Genomic DNA, 12490 nt, shown 5'->3' with positions numbered 1-12490 from the left:
CATAGAAGCTGGTATGCTGAATCCTCCATTAGAATGGAAGGTCCTTAAAGGCACAGACCACATCTTTTTCTTTTTTTGTATTGCCAAATTTAACACAGTGCCTGGAAATGGTAAAAAACTTGATAAATGCTTGTCTACTCATTGGGTTATTGAGATCTTAGTGACCTCCTGTAGCTGAAGGAGGGGAAATCAGTACAAAACTAGTCCAAGGACCCAAATTAAAGGGCTCCCTCTGCTATTTGCTGCCAACAGCCCCTCTGTGCATGATATCTATGGTCCTGATGAAACCTGTTTCATAGCAGGGTAGCATTTCTCTGAGGGATCTCTTGGAGACACAGGCTACAGTCTTCCCTTTCATCCTCTCTGAATCTATTTTCTAGGTGAGAAAAATCCCTTAATTCGAATTCCCCAGAGTATTCTTAGCCCTTTAAAACTTATGGGGATGTGGTTCAGGAGATGAGGGAAACTTTTATTATATTTCAAATTTTGGAAATTTTTATTTAATTAATTAATTTTGAATATTTTTTCCATGGTTACAAGATTTATGTTCTTTCCCTCCTCTCCACCACCCCCCCCAAACTGATGCTCAATTCCACTTGGTTTTACATGTGTCATTGATCAAGACCTATTTCCATATTATTGATATTTGCACTTTGGTGATCATTTGGACTTTATATCACCAATCATATCCAATAAAGGGAACTTTAGATTCATCTGGTCATTCCCTCTCTTTTTGCAGATGGAGAAAATGATACTCGAGGAAATGAGGTAAATTCAGTAGGGGTACACATTGTTAGAAAGCCAGGATTCTAATCAAATACTTCTGTTTCCAAATCCAGTGATTATTTAAGTGTCAGTAATTTGTTTTGTTTTGTTTTTTCAACCCTTACTTTCTGTCTTGGAGTCAATATTGGTAAGGGCTAGGCAACAGGAGTTAAGTGACTTGCACAGGACCACACAGCTAAGAAGTATCTGAGGCCAGATTTGAACCTAGGTCTTCCCAACTCTAGACCTGGCTCTCAATCCACTGAGCCACCCAACTGCCCGATGGATAGAGTTATTGAGCTGGGCAGAAGATATATTGAGCTCAATCTTTATAGAGAAAGAGACCTTAGACAAATCAGAATACAATTTGTGAAAAATATTTGTTAGGAATTATTTTATGAGTAGCTGTCCAAACTGGCCTGCTATGGACCTTGAAAAATTGAAAAGATTGGCAGTTTATGTTTTTGAGGGACATAAGGAAAAGGAGAAGTACACTGATTTAGTGGAAGCATTAAGGGAGGAAATAAAGGAATTGGCTGCTAAATAGGGTGAGAAGGATAAAGAGAATGCTACTTTAGTAGGGCCATTGAGGAAGGAAATACAAGAATTAACTGAAACAGTTGGAAAAGAAAAGCTAAGAGAGATCATAGCTCCTTTAAGAGTATCCACAAAACAACCACTAACATGTTATTTTGTGGAAAAGTGGGTTATGTAATTTTGAATTGTAAGAAGAGGAATCAGGAAAATAGGAATAGAAGTTTCAGGAATAATAATATCAATAGGAGGAATTGCTATTCAAATGAGGCAAATCAAGACTCGCACCAAAACATCTGGACTCAGTGTGGGAACTCCCCTCAGCATGAGGAACCCCATAGTGTGAACAAAGAATTTGTGATGAATGATGGTACTTGGGAGGGGAAGGAGCCTCAAAGAGTCTGGAGGTGAATTTTAAGCCTTGTCAGACTCCATTGACTTATTAATGTTAACTGTTTCAGTTTGTTCCTCTCCCCAGAATGAAGTCTCTACAACACAATTCTAAATACAGGATGTACATAATTTACTGTTAACCACATCATGAGTTATCAAAATTGAAATTTTCTTTTACATTATCTTTATTTGTACCTCCCCTATGATTGTACTAATGAATATCTTTGTAAAAAGCCCATGAATGGCATTTTGTTCCTTTCTTGCCTTTGTTAATTGTCACATATGATGATGGATGGACTTCATCAAACTAGTTTCAACCTGCATGGAAGTTTTGGAGAATTTAATTATCTAATCATCTCAGTTGATTTTAATGGGTCTTCAGAAGTGATTTTCAGATATCTGGGAGCATCCCTACCTCTAACTGATCATTATTTGCTTGCCTCTGAGTTGTTTGTAACAAGAGGTAAGGGTCCATTTGTAGTTGAAGTAGAGTGCAATGGCATTGTTGTATTTCCCCACCTCTGCATTTATCATAAATGTAATGTATGACATGACTTTTTAGTCCTCAGCTCCATGTGAAAATGGATGGGACATATTGAATACAGTTCTGTTACTCTGTTACAGTCTCCTACCAAGAGGGAGGGAGATGCCCAAGTGGCTTAGTTACCCTTAGATGTGTTATAATCTCATTCAGAAGGTGGGAATAATTTTTCCTGTGAAAGCTAGTAGCTTCAAAATGGTTTATTATATTTGTATCTTTTCATCAACTGTACAGAGGTTTTTCTGGGTTTCTCCCCCAACAAATTTTGGAATGATGGTAATAATAGACTTTGTTAAAAATATCTTTGCCAAGGTTGAAAGATTGGCTAAATATATAGAAATAGTGATAAATATTCATATGATTTCAAAGGTTTTTGAATGTCACACAGCAACTCATGTGAATCCTAATAATAGTGGGTTTGTTTGCAGCAATCCTTAAATGGGCTCTTATAATTTGAGGGTTTTGGTACGTCTTAGAATCTGTATTAGTTGTTGTACTACTGTTTTTAAAGGCTCTTACCTGGTGAAAAAATTATGTACACTCACACTGTGGATTCTGGCCAAGCTAAGAGGGATATAAATTTCATTTCTGAGTTAGCACATTTTGTGTTGTGCCTCTGCCTGTCTAACACACTGTCACATGGAATATGAACTGTGAAATTGTGATTTTTAAAATTATTTTTCTTTCTCTTTATGTTTGTTATTGGATATTTGTTTTTCTTCTTCCTTACTTGAAGTACATTAAATCAGTATTAATATTTTTAACTTGAAGGATATAGTTTACAGTATAAGTTTACAATATCTATTAGCCCTAGTAAGATGCATACCCAAAGGCTTTACACTATGGAAACCTGCCATTTATTAATAAATGATATAGGACTTTGTTAAATGATTGTGTCTGATTCCAGAAGAAGGGAACAAAAGAGCCACTATGCAGTACCAAGTAGTACAAGGTCAAAAAGGACCAAACCCAATGCTGGGAGGATTGTGGAACTTCTATGCCAATATGAAAAGACTTGAACCTAGTGTGAGAATCGAGGTTGACATATGTTAAGATGCAGAACTCCTTGTACCACCCTCCATGTGCAATATTCTGAGTCAAGTACCTCAGTTTGGCTACCATCCTGGCCCCTCCTATCTCTGACAGTGAAGGTACACTCAGACCAGGGATTGATTTTTCCCATTTGCTACTGAAACTTAGTCCTTACTCTCTTATAGTTTGGCAATTTTTTGTAGTCCTGACTGCAAATGGATAAAGTGTTATATTGTTGCTATTGTCTTACAGATTTGTGGAACATAAGTCACTTTAATTGGTCCTTGCTGTGATTCAATAACCTGTTAGTTTGTTTTTTTTTACTCAGAATTTTATACACGTAAGATTTTTATTTTATTTTTTTTATCATTTCTGTATTTCTTATTATTTTTATACAGAACTTAATTTTTAATCTTTTATTTGGGATTTTAGGGGTGTTTTCTTTTTTGACACTTGCTTCATATACCTCATAACTCAGTCATATATCCCACTGAGGGGTGTTTGGGGTGCTCAAGGAGGGGTAGTATTTCTGGTATGGAGGGCTTGTCCTGCCCTCTTAGGGCAGCTCTCCAGCCTCTGACCCCCACCTGACACCCAGCTGTCACTTGTGGCTCCCAGTAGCTGCTAGCATGCAGCAGTGGCCACACCCTGGGCAATGGCTTTGACAGGCTGGCTAAACCTTGTGAGGGTAGCAATCGGGTCATCGACCCCTGGTGAACCAGGGCTTTGCTCACCCAGCATGTGAAGACTGCTTCGGCCAAACAGACAGAAGAAACCAACAAGAAGTTTCAACGGCTAAGATGGCAACGCAGCAAAGCACTGTGGAGTGCTCACGGTATGTTGGAGCACAAAAGATAACACAGCCATCCAATGCAGCTGAGGAAGTCTCCAGGTGTAACGACTTTTCAAGGCAATGGACCCAGGCTTCCAACGCCAAGAGAGTGGGACTGTCTCTGTGCATCGACTCTTCCACTTAAATCTCCTTCACGCACAAGTGTCTTTGTGCACACTCATCTATACACCATAGATGAAAACACACAAAGACAATCATCATCCTCGGTTACCAAGAGACTACTACTATATCCCACTGTGATTCTGGCATTGGTCAACACTCTCCTTAGGGAGTATTGTGTAATTATCCTAAAAATTCAAGATTTAAAATTTTTTGGAGAAATTTCAGGAAATGAAACTTGCCAACACCCCAAAGCAAGAGAATGGATTCTTTTGGAGAAGGTGCTGTAAAGATGCCTGAAGAAGCCGCACACTGCATCAAAAGATCTAGAATTAACTTTGGGATATAATGGACTGAATTGAAGGGGGTTGAACATTCTTATTCTGAATGTATGCCGAAGAGGACTGCCCCCTAATTGGCATTTTTTCAGTGTGTCTATCAATCAGTTTTTGTATTTTCCTCTCATCTCTAACTATTGTATCTTCCTCTTAGAAAAATACTATATTGTAGGTACTTTTAACTAGATATTATTTAGAGTTATAAGATAGTTATATTTAAATGATCCACTAGGGAGATGCATCTCTCAAAGGATCACAGGGGGAGTATGTCAAGGAAGATCATACCCTCCCTTTCCTGAGTAGCTTGACCTGTCCATCAAACATTCCTGACCCTGTACATGCTGTACATCAATAAAAGTCTAGGCTTTAGGCTTAAGGGGAGAGGGAAGTGAGAAGAGAATGAAGAAAGAAGAAGCAGGATCAGAGCAGGCAGGGGTAAGAGGGGAGGAGGAAGAGATTTTCAGGCTAAGCACCTCATAGTCAGGTTGCTTAGAGGAATAATTGTCTACCCTTTCTAATAAACTTTATAAAATATATATCTGGGTAGAAATATTATTCCAATTCTTATATCCCCCAGGATCACCCAGAGCATCCCTTAGCAGATGGGCTGGACCAAGCACTGTTACACAGACACAGTGTCCTACAAGGCTGGGAGAGAGTCCAAGAAGGGGTCCTGATGACCCTCTCCATACTGGATGTGTCTCCTGATATTCTGGGGGTGAGGGCCAACCCCCACCTTACTCATTGGCCTCCTTCTCTCCCAGGACTCCTGAAACCTGTCATCTTTGATGAACCAAGCTCTGTAGTTAAACCAGGCACCAATGCATCTCTCCATTGCTCAGAATTCGAATTGACTCCTCAGGAGTTGTTATCCACCCTGTTGAAAGCTGAGAACCCTGGATATCCTATTGAAGAGAAGACAGGGACAGAGGCTAGGTTTTCCCTGCCATCTGTGAAAGCCAATGATTCTGAGAGCTACAAATGTTTTTTCTCTGAGAAGAGACCCCCAAAGAGGAAGGCAGAGACCAGTGAAACCCTGGACTTGGTGGTCACAGATAAGAAGATGCCTCAGAGGGGGGTCTGGGGTCAACACTGCCCCCTCCTTCCCAAACATGAATGGCCCAACAGAGACAAAACCATCATGTGAAGGAGTCAGCTGAGCTCCAGTAAGCCTTCAGGGTCAGTGGGCTGAAGGAGATGAGGTCCTTCCACTGCAGTTGAAATGGAGGGATGGGACCTGAGAGCAGAAATAGAATAGAATCCCAGACCTGGAAAGGGCCTTCCAGTTCAGATGACAAGCTCTTCAGTCCTAAACAAACAACATGAATCCCAGAGAAGGGAATGAGCCTCCAACACAGACATTCTGTTCCTGGTCTGGTGGGGTTCGGGGGTTTTTGGTTTGCTTTGTCTGTTTTCTTGCAGGTTCTCTTCCTCGGGCCTCGCTCCAGGCCTTGCCTAGTCCTAAGTTGTCCCTCAATGGAAGGGTGACCCTGAGGTGTGTCCTGCCAGTGAAACCATCCCTTGGAAGTGTGAAGTTTATGTGGCTGAAGGCAGGGACCCCAGAACCCCTAGGACGAGCCCTCCAGCAATCCCAGAGATGGGCTGATTTTACCCTCCCGTCTGTGAGAGTCCAGGATGCAGGGAGCTTCAGATGCATTTACTATGAGAAGACAGCCCAACCTTGGGCCTCAGAGCCCAGTGAGCCCCTCCATGTCTGTGTGACAGGTGAGAAGGGCACCAGGCTCTGGGACCCCAAGCTGAGGGATGGGGAGTCACCCAGGGAGGTTGGAGAGGGTTCTAGTAAGTGACTAGTGTAGGAGGGATCCTCCATGCTTAGAGCGAGGGCAGAGGGCTCCTGGGGTGCAAAGAGAGAGAAGAGGGACTTGGAACATGGCCGGGGCTTCTGCCCTCGTGGTCTGCTCTGACATCTCTTAGACTCTGTTAACCCTCTCAACCAAAGTGAAATTTTCTCCAGAAGTCAGGAAAGGAAAACCAGCTATATATTCACCCAAGTTCCCTCCACGAGGGAGGTCAGTACAATTAAAGCTGAAGAGCACTTCCTGAAGCTGACTTTCTTCTTGAAGCCCACTTCCCAGCCCTAAAATTCAGGGCCTTTTATACTGGCTTCTTGTCCCTTCCCCCTATTCACATTAGGTTTCAGGTTAATTCACATTAGATTCAGGTTAATCAAAGCCTCCCAATTGCCCAGCACTGCCTGGGGTGGGGGGTGTCTTGTGGGATCCACTTCTTACCTCTGAAGGTGTTAATTCTTATTATGGGTCTCTGAAGTTTTTATCTTTTTATCATGGGATTCACAGTTTCTGACTGGGTTAAAGGGGTGGAGCTCTCTTTACTTAGTGGTTATCTAGGTACTAAGTAGGGGTACTAAAAGAAAGATTTGACTAACTGTTAACTCAAAGAAGACAAAGAGAATTCCCTTTTTGAGGGATTAATGGGGAACATATAAACCTGCAGAAATAGGATCACTGAACCCCAGGAAGCTGAAGAAATAGAGAGACACAGAAGACAGACAGAAGAAGGCACCAGAAAGGGTCTTGAAGGACTCCCACAGTAAGAGGGCAAACCTTGGCTGATTCGGCAGAGAAGACTGAGAAGGAAGGAGCAGAGAGGTAGGACTAGAACTAGAAAGCAATGAGAAGGTCTCAGCACTCCCAGCCACATGGAGAAACCCTGAAGAAAGAGAATTGGGGAAGAAAGGGGGGTCCACAATGTCCAAATGCTTCAGAGAGAGCAAACAGCATTAAGTGTAGCTCCAGGAACCCTTCCAGTTGGTGTCAGGGAGGACAGAAGCATGGAAGCCCTCACCTGTGGGTGAACACATGAACACACTGACCCAGTGACCCAGGGAACAAAGCACAGGGGCTCCTTGGCTGTTCTCCATGGAAGGAAGAGCTCAAGGCAAGGGGGAAGAGCTGGGACTTCCATGGTTCAGGCTGTGCTCTGGGGAATGGGGCAGCTGGTGGTGGATGGAGCAATAGATTCACCTTCATGATTTCAAATCTGGCCACAGACTCTTACTAGCTGTACAATCCTGGGCAAGCACTCAGCCCTGCTGCCTCAGTTTCCTCATCTATAAAATGAGCTGGAGAAGGGAATGGCAAAGCATTGCAAGAAAACCCCCCTGAGGGCTCACACAGAGTTGGACACAAATGACTCAATCACTCCAGGGACTAGAGGAAGTCTTGATTCCATTCAACAAGCTGCACACAGTGGAGCTAGCTGTGGCCCTGAAAGTTCATCAGGCCAGGCCAAAGGCATCCCAACCCAGCAGGAGCTGAGTGTGGTTTCACCCTGAACCCGAGGCCCTGCTCACACAGCTCCAACCTATGTGGTCAAGGCTTTCAGTTGGGTTTCCTTCTTTGTCAATTAGGGCTAATAATACTTGCCTGGGCTGTCAGGGGGCTGTTGGGAGGGAAGTGGTTTAGGAGCCTTGAAGAGTTGCTCCTGTTTCAGTGATCGTGTCCAGCTGCTCTGGGACTCTCTGGAACCACCAAGCCTGCTTGTCACTGGGCTGTTATCCCCCTTGGGTGGCTGCAGACCATCTCCCCCTCCCCCCGCATCTCCCTCCTTCCTCCTTCCAACACCCACCTTCCACCTCCAGCTCTGAGAACCACCATCCACTGAAAGCTTCTTGTCTCTGGAAAGGGAGAACCAGGGGACTGTCCTCCTCTTCCATTCCATCTCCCAGAGACTTTCCACACCACAGTTCTCTTACCTGAGCACCATTCCCTTCTCTCAGTTGTCCTGGCCATGAGCAGGGCAAGAACAAGGTTGTCTTTTTCTTTGTATCTCCAGAGTTCAAATCAGTGTTGGGGAAGTAGGAAGAGCTTAAGAGGAGAGTCTGGTGGCCCTGGATAGAGCCCTAAAGTCAGGAAGACTCCACGTGGTGGCCTCAGACACTTCCTATCTGTGTGCTTCTGGGCAAGTCACTCATCCCTGTGTGCCTCAGTTTCCTCATCTATAAGATGAACTGGAGAAGAAAATGGCAAACCATCGAATTCCTCCCCGCAAGAACCCTCTCATGTGACAAACAATTTGTAGAGGTAAAGATGAGCAGTATTGTGAGGGCAGAAATGCAAAGAAAGCAGACCTTTGAGTTTGTAGACAGGGGATAAGAGAAGGTCACAAAAATGAGCCGAGGCCATGATCTCCACTGATTGGGAGGGGAGGCTGGTACACTCCAAAGCAACAAGGAAGTTTGGAAGAAGAGTGGTCTGGGTCTTTGTCTGGAGAAAAGGTCATGATTTCTGCTATGGATGGGGAGAGGTAGAGATATCTAAGGGAGAGCCCATTGGAGGAGTCTGAGGGGAGGATGGGAGAGATGGTAAGTGTGGACACCTAGATCTGGGGATCATTTAGGCTGAGGTGGTAACTGACCCTTTTCCCCTAGAATTTATATGTCTTCTATTGCATCCCAAATCAAAATGTATCTTTCTTTTCATACATCATTTCTCTTTTCATCTTCAAATCCCCCCATTTTCATTTGTAAAATTACTGACTTATTCTTAGCATTCATTTTTTAATGTATTTAAATTTTTTATTCAGTGGTGGTCAAGTGACTTGCCCAGGGTCACACAGCTGGGAAGTATCTGGGGCCAGATTTGAACCTAGACCCTCCTGTCTCTGGACCTGGCTCTCAATCCACTGAGCTACCCAGATGCCCCCTCAGCATTCATATTGAGTCCCTGTAGCAGCCTCTCCTCTCTCCACTGACATGATACCGAACATCCATGTGAGGTCATATAAAACATATTTCTATATTGGTCATGTTGCCAAAAAAAGGAATAAAGATAGAGTGAAATGCAATATGGCTCAGTGTGCACTGAGTATGCATTAGTTCTCTCTCGGAGGTGAAAAGCCTTTTTTCTTCATGAGTCCTTTGGGATTGTTTTTCATCATTGTAGTCATTGGAGTAGGTAAGTCAGTCCTTCCCAGTGGATTATCAGAACAAAATTGCATTGACTTTGTCCAGGGCTCTCTTGATTCCGTTCACTTCACTTTGTTTCAGCTTATTCTCATCTCTTCATCCCCCTCCTCAGTAAAACAAAACAAAACACACAAACCCTCACCATCCATCTTAGCATCCATATTGTGGATTGATTTGTGGTAGAAGAGGAGGAAGTGCAAGGCAATAGGGGTTAAGTCACTGGCCCAGAGTTACATTGCTAGGAAATTTCTGAGGCCAGACTTGAACTCAGGACCTCTGACTATTACAGGTAAATTTTTAGGTTGAGACTGAATATAATTTTAGTGGCTGCCAGGGATTTAAATTCTAAATCCCAATGAAATACTCAAGTCTGAATAGACTTTTATGGTGGTTTATTTAGAATAGAATAAAGAAATTAAGTATGAGAGAGAAAGAGGGAAAAGGGTAGAAGATCTGCTCTGGCCTGGCCTGAGCCAGGAGCAGTTCAGAGGCCTCATAGCCAAGAGGCCTTCCCAGAAGATTAAATCTAGCTTGGCTTCCAGCTAGGAGGCCTTCTCCAAGATGGCAGGCCCCCTTGGAGACTGGATCCTTCAGAAGAGTCAAGGGAAAGGGGAGTCAGCCTTATCATTCAGCAAGTGGCCGGTCAGGGAAACCATCTCACCTAGACCATGCTTCAGAGCTCTTCCAGTCAAAATTCCACCCCTCAAGCTGGCAAAAGCCTCAAACACCCCAAAAGCCCCCCTCACAGGAAGTGACATAAAATATAAAGGCTGTTCTTTACATCACTTCCTGTATCTTACAGGTACCAATGGTGGCTTAAACGTGGCTTAGGACAGCCCAGGAGGTCAGTTGTTTCTGATTTGTCACTTGCTAGCACATGCCCATCATAGGCCATCCTCCCCTACAGTTAATCTTTAAGTAGGGGTGTATACATTCCTAGTTGCTAGAATTCTAAAGACTAAGCAGGGTGGAGTAATTCTAAAATTCATATCACATCTAGGTTTTGCACTCAATCCACTGAGCCACCAAGCTTCTCCTGCTCCTTCATCATTTTTGTAGCACAATAATATTCCATTATAATTAAATGCTACAAATTATTCATCTAATCCCCAATGGATGGGCATCCCTTCAATTTCCAATGCTTTGCCATCACAAAAAGAGCTAATAGAAATATTTTTGTACAAAGAGGCCCTTTCCCTTTCCCTTCCATCTCTTTGGGAAACAGACCTAGTAGTGGTACTGTTAAAAGTCATGATACATTGAGCTAACAATACTGTGGGGTCAAAGAGTGTGTACAATTTTATAGCCCTTTGAGCATAGTTTCAGAGTTGTTCTCCAGAATGGTTGAACGAGTTCATAAGTCTAACAACAGTGCACTAGTGTACCTATTTTCCCTCATCCATTCAAGTTTTTGTCATTTCTGATAGGTAAGAGGTGATACCTCAAAGTTGTTTTAATTTGTAGTACAGTCATCAATAGGGATATGGGGCATTCTTTGATTTCTTCAGAACTCTGCCTGCTCATATCCTTTGGTTCTTCTTTGTTTATGTATAGCAATTTGTCTTCATCCCCAATATATTTGAGAAATAAGTATTTTATTATAGAAACTTGCAGAGAAACTCTGTTCCCCTCCATTCCAATTTTCTTTTTATGTTTTAATTTTGGATGCATTGGTTTTGTTTGTGGAAAACCTTCTTAATTACATGTAATCAAAATTTTCCATTTCACCTCTCATGATTCTCTCTCTCTTTTATTTTGTCATAAACTCTTCTTGTACTCATAGGTTTGACAAATACATTTTTATATTTCTTTCTGATTTACTTGTGATATCACTCTTTTTGACTAAATCATGGGTCCATTTTGACCTTTTCCTGGTTAATGTTGTGAGATATTGGTCTACAATTACTTTCTGACAGACTACTGTTTTAGTTTTCCTGGCAGTTTTGTCAGATAAGATCTTTGGGTCATCAAATACTAGATGCCATAGTCTTTTACTATGGTTTATTGTGTACTGAGTCTATTCCATTGATTCACCATTTGATTTCTTCCCCAGTACTGATGATTACTGTTTGGTAATATAGTTTGAAATCTGGAACTGCTAGGTTTCCTTCCTTCACATTTTTTCCTATTAATTCCCTTGATATTTTTGACTTTTTGTTTCTTAAGGTGAATTTTTTCTAGTTCTAGAAAATAATTCTTTGGTAACTTGATTGGTCTGATACTGAATAAGAAAACTCTTTTATGCAGACTTGTCATTTTTTATATTGGCTCAACTTATATATGAGCAATTAATGTCTTCCAATTGTTTCTCTGTCTTTATTTGTGTAAAAAGTGTTTTATAATTGTATGATTCATAGAGCCCTTGGGATAAGGTAGTTACAGAATTATATTTTATATTGTCTGGAGTATTTTACACTGTCTGCAGTTATTTGAAATGGAATTTCTCTTTTTATGTCATCCTGCTGGATTCTGTTGGTAATATAGAAAAGCTGATGATTTATGAAGGTTTACTTTATATTTTCAACTTTTCTGGAGTTGTTAACTGTTTCCACTAGTTTTTAAATCCATTCTCTTGGTTTCTCTAAGTCCATCATCATATCATCTGCAGAGTGATGGTTTACTTTTCTTATAGTCTATTCCTATTGATTTAATTCCTTTTCTTGTCTTATTGCTATATTAGCATTTCTAGAAACAATATTGAATAATGGTGGTGGTGATGGCCTTCCCTGCCTTCTCTCTGACCTTCTTAATCCCCTTCTTTTCTAGGGACTGATCTAAATCAGTCCTTTCCCCTTGAGTATCTCACTCAGATTTAGAGGCTAAATGCACCAGGGCAACAACTTAAGTCTATTATCTTCAAATCAACTGAGCAACAGCACCAGTCTTTTTGCATCCTTAATGATGGGTTCTCCTCTTGTGCTGGCCACTTGGCCTCTGTGTGCAATTGATAGATGCTCCCTGTCACATCTGGGGACATCACACCAGTG

This window comes from Monodelphis domestica, chromosome 4 (assembly GCF_027887165.1).
Source record: "Monodelphis domestica isolate mMonDom1 chromosome 4, mMonDom1.pri, whole genome shotgun sequence".
Lineage (NCBI taxonomy): Eukaryota > Metazoa > Chordata > Mammalia > Didelphimorphia > Didelphidae > Monodelphis > Monodelphis domestica.
The sequence above is the reverse complement of the archived record's forward strand: the minus strand, read 5'-3'. Positions refer to the sequence as shown.